A 5129-nucleotide genomic window follows, 5' to 3' on the forward strand; every position below is an offset into this window, starting at 1 on the left:
TTGACAGCACTATTATGTCACATATGTGGGAGAAAATGGAACAAGGGAGACAGTCTTTAATTTTTTTTGTGTTGTCCTTTGTAGACAGACAATCAGCTGTCAAATGTCCAGTAGCCAAGTTCTAGTAACGTTACGGTTAAAGCAGGTGTGGAGGCATCAGATCCTTAACAAGAATCTTGTGACAAATATAAAAAGTACCTTTCTCTCTCAAGTGTCCTATTCCAGACAATAATCCCACGCAGCCCTGCCGACAGCAGCAACATTACTCAAAATAGTGGTGTGGGGAATTAATTAACGTGATAGCAGCCATGTCTAACGTTTTACAAGTTATATTGCTTCCATCATGTAACTAAGGACTCCGCTAGCTTATTATGTTTATTACAAGTAACATACTGAGGTGACGTCCAAATAAACGACTCGTAACCAACAGTATGTAAAAGGGTTTATTGATTTGCTTGAAAATTGTTTGTTTGATCTGTAACATTAAGTAAAATTAAGGTAATTAATAACTGATTCAGATTCAAATTGATTCTTTATTGTCCTCAGTGGAGGAAATTTGTTTTCACAGTCTGTACAAAGAGCATCACTACACAAAGTACACACACATATGGACAATATACACATAATTACACATAACACAAAAGTCACATTATTAATTTGTCTGTAAGTTTAACGCTCTTATAGCGCAGGGTACAAAACTTTTTCTGAAGCGTACCTTTTTGTAGAGCAGCTGTCTGTATCTATGACCAGATGGGAGACGGTGGCTGGGGTTGTGTACTATGGTAGTTGCTCTTCGAGCAGTGGCAGTATTAATGAGGGCTGGCAGGTTGGGAGTGGGAAGACCTATTATTTTGGAGGAGGTGTTAGTAATTTTAAGAAGCTTATTCTTATTGGTGAGAGAAAGCATGGTGAAGTAGATGGTAGCACAGTACAAGAGGATGGGTTCAATGATACTACGGTACAGGAAAAGCAGTAGGTTTGGTTTGACTGATAGAGTCCTGAGTTTCCAAATGACAAAAAGTCTTTGTTGACAGTGTTTGTGGATGTCTGTGGTGTGGTGATCAAAACTCAGTTTATTGTCCATAGTGATGCTGAGGTACCTGAAGCTGTCAACAATTTCTACTGGCTGGCTGTTTATGGAGATGGGGCAGTGAGGGGTGGAGAGTTTACGGTGTGTGTCCAGGATGAGTTCCTTTGTCTTGGTGACGAGGAGGAGGTGACTGTCCTTACACCATTTTGTGAAGTGGGCAATGGATTGGTGATACGCTGCAACTGATTCTGAGAGGAGGGTGAGTATGGCTGTGAGTATTTGAAGTATTTTGTAATGGGAGAAGGGCTAATGTAGTCATTGGTGTACAAAGTGTAGAGAAAGGGGCTCAGGACGCAGTGTTTACAGTAATGGTGGTGGATGTGGTGCTTCCCACCCTCACTGCCTGTGGTCTGTCACTGAGGAAATTATGGATCCAGCGAATGAGGAGAGTTGGCACATGGAGGTGGTAGAGTTTAGTTATCATGGTGTGACGTTGAATTGTGTTGAAGGCAGAGCTAAAGTCTACAAAGGGAATCCTGGCATAATGGCCAGGCGAGTCCAGATGTTGAAGTAGAGTGTGAAGGAGGCATGCTACAGCGTCTTCTGTACCTCTTTTGGCCTTGTAGGCAAACTGTTAGGGGTCCAGCTGTGGGCAGACAGCCGGAAGGATGATGTTCAGTACCAGTTTCTCAAGACATTTAGCAATTATGGAGGTGAGTGCTACTGGTCTGTAGTGATTCAGTTCAGAGTGGCGGGGTTTCTTGGTGACAGGGATGATGGTGGCTGTTTTCCAGAGGGTGGGGACGGTTGCAGTTTGTAGTGATTCTTTGAAAAGTGAGTGCAGAACAGGAGAGAGTTCCAGGGCACAGTTTCTGAGCAGCCTTCCAGTGATCCGATCAGGCCCAGGGGCCTTGCCAGTTTTGCACCTCCTGTGTGTGTGTGGAGGTGTGGCTGCTCAGGGGTGGGTAGGCTCCTAAGCAATCTTACACACTCAGCGGTGAAGTTCTTTTTGTCAAACCTGGCATAAAATTTGTTTAGGTCTCTGGTGAATGAGTTGGGGTCAGTGGGTGCAGGGGTGCTAGCTTTTGACGTGGTGCCAGTTAGTGTTTTGACTTTCTGGAATGCCTGTCTGGTGTTCATGCTTCTGAAATCCTGTTCTATTTTGACCTTGTATGCTAGCTTAGCCTTTTTTATTTCTTTTTTCACAGAGCGGTTAATGTTTCTGAGTGAGAGCCAGTCTTTGCGTTGGAATGCCTGTTGTTTCTCCTTGAGTTTGAGTTTTATTTGGTGGGTCATCCATGGTCTGGAGTTGGGATATTTTCTTACAGTTTTGACGGGGATGGTGGTTGCCATGCAGAACTTGATGTAGTCGGTTATGGCATCGGTTTTTATATCCAGGTCACCATCTGGTTTCTCCCTCTTCAGCATTTGTTTGTATTGCAGAAGCAGGAAGACAATTCTGTGATCTGCGGTGCCTATTGGGGGCTGCACACGAGCAATATAAGCATTGTTTATGTTCCCATAACATAAGTCCAGCACCTTTTCCCTCCTTGTGGGGATATCCACATATTGTTCAAAGGATGGGAGGAGATAGTCCAGCCTGCAGTTGTTAAAATCCCCCATAATAAGAACCGAAGCTTCAGGGTATTTGCTCAGCATAGCATGGACATTCTGGGCTGCTAGCTCAGCTGCCGTGTTGGTGTTCACACCAGGCGGGATGAACACACAGCCGATGACCACCCTGGGAAGTAGGGACGAAGTGAAAGAGTCAGCATTTCAATGTCAGGTGTGCAGACCCTATTGTGGATCTTGATGTTATTGCACCACACACAAACACAGACCCCTCCGCCCCTCTCCTTACCAGATTCACTTGTCCGGTCTGCTCTGATGATGGTGAAATTGTCCAGGCTAACCTCTTCATCTGGAACATTGTCGTCCAGCCACGTCTCGGATAGCGCAATGATGCAGGCCTCCCGAAAGGATTTCTCCACTCGGCATCTGGCATGTAGAATGTCCATTTTATTCCAGAGAGATTGCACATTTGCCATCACAACTGAGGGAAGGGGCGGGTTGAAAGGGCGCCTCCGTAACCTAGTGCGTACCCATCCTCGCCTTCCTCGTTTCCTCGGCTTGGGTAGGATGTCAGCTGGGATTGCATCCGATGGTTTTAGGCCGAGAGTGATGGAGCCCCAGAGAGCGAGAAGATCTTGGCGGGAGTAGGTGAGTTTGTTGCCACTCAACCCATCCAGGTGTAACGCTGCACTTCTGAGATCGCGGGTGATCAGTAGAAGGATCACCATAATCCACAGCATTTTTCGAAAGTAGTTTATGTTAGCCATGATGGTGAATAGACTCACAGAAAACGTAGACGAGAGGATAAACAAACAAAGACTTGACTCGACATGGAGTGTACAGACTGTGTTGTCGCAGCAAAGCATGCGCTATTCATGCGTCGTTCATTCAACCATCAGATGTTTCTACCATGGGTTATGTATTGTGTCCTGTACACAAGCGGGGCATTATTAAAAAGTAACCGTTAGATTCCACTTTTACCACAAGAGGGTGTATACGTTAGTGAGTTATGTTAGGAGAATCCTCAACACGGTGCATTGCTGAGTCTAAACAGACAGTGCTGAAAACATTGTACAGATCAACGGCGTCGTCAGATCATTTTTCCACCTCGCCTCAAGAGTCTGGGTGTGATCGTCGACAGCACACTTTCATTTCAAGCTCACATTAATAATATCACTCGGTCTGCGTACTTCCATTTACGTAACATTAATCGCCTCCAACCGTCTCTCTAACCCACTAGTACAGCCATTCTCGTTAACACACTCGTCACATTCCGCATTGATTATTGTAATTCTGGTTCAGAACTCTGCTGCCCGTATCATCACCAGAACCCCTTCTATTAATCATATTACTCCTGTCCTTCAGCAGCTTCATTGTCTTCCGGTTAAATACCACATTGATTTAAAAACTCTGCTCCTGACCTTCAAGGCCATTCATAACCTCACTCCTCGGTACCTTACTGACCTCCTTCATATTAACACACCCACCCATACTCTTAGGTCATCTTCTTCTATTCATCTCACTGTACCTCCTGCTCGTCTGACCTTGTCTCTGGAACTCTCTTCCACAGACATCCGCAACATTGACTCACTTTCTATTTTTAAATCCCTCCTGAAAACACATCTTTTTAAACTGGCATATCCCACCAGTGGGGCCGTATAGGGGGGAAATTTTAGGACAATTCCAAGGGCCCCTGACTGACAGGGGCCCCAAAAATTATATTATATTATACATTATATAAATCATCATCATTGAGTATATATATTTTTTAAATAGAATAATAAAATTAATGATCTCTTTGTTTTTACTTCTTTTTGGCAATAAAAGTTAAAAATCCCCATTGACCAAAAAGTAAACATCCATATTGACTGACCACCCCACTGTATCTGCATGAAATGGTTTGATCCTGCACTTATCAGTGATGGTGTTTAGTTGCAGTCACTAGATGCGCCAGAAATACAGTGATCACAATGTTGCCTAGCAAACCAAAATCTGGTTTTCAAAAAAGGAAAGAGAAAAAAAAGAGAGAGGAAAGACAAAGGAAAGGATGTCAATCTGTAGCCCAGTTTTTCACCAAGAAAGGTGGGTAGCCTTTAGTCTGTGAGTGGTAACCTGTTGGCTTAATGTCCATAGTGAAATAAGCTAACTAGCTACAGACTGGTGTTAGCCTACATTTCATCAACATTTAATAAGTGCAGGAAAAACGTTTAGCAAGATATTCATATTAAATCATTGTCCCTGCCTCCTTTAGGAGACTAACAGCAGCACCCAAGTCTCTCCATAACTGTAGCCACCCTGTCCCAGTGAAGAAGGTGAGCAACATGGTGTTAATGACAGGCCAGTTAGCATAAGTCATAAAAAGGATGTTGACCCAGGTTTGTGGCCAGCGGATTTGACTGACAGGGAGACTTTTGTCTTTCATTAATGTTAAGAGAATTTTATTTCTTAATTTTACAATAAAATACATTGAGACTGTAAAAGATTGCCTTAAGGAGATTTTTTTATGGTGGCTTTTAGTGAACTGCAT

This window comes from Micropterus salmoides, unplaced genomic scaffold (assembly GCF_014851395.1).
Source record: "Micropterus salmoides isolate LMB-PRFRI ecotype aquatic unplaced genomic scaffold, ASM1485139v1 Ms_hic_scaffold_20, whole genome shotgun sequence".
Taxonomy (NCBI): domain Eukaryota; kingdom Metazoa; phylum Chordata; class Actinopteri; order Centrarchiformes; family Centrarchidae; genus Micropterus; species Micropterus salmoides.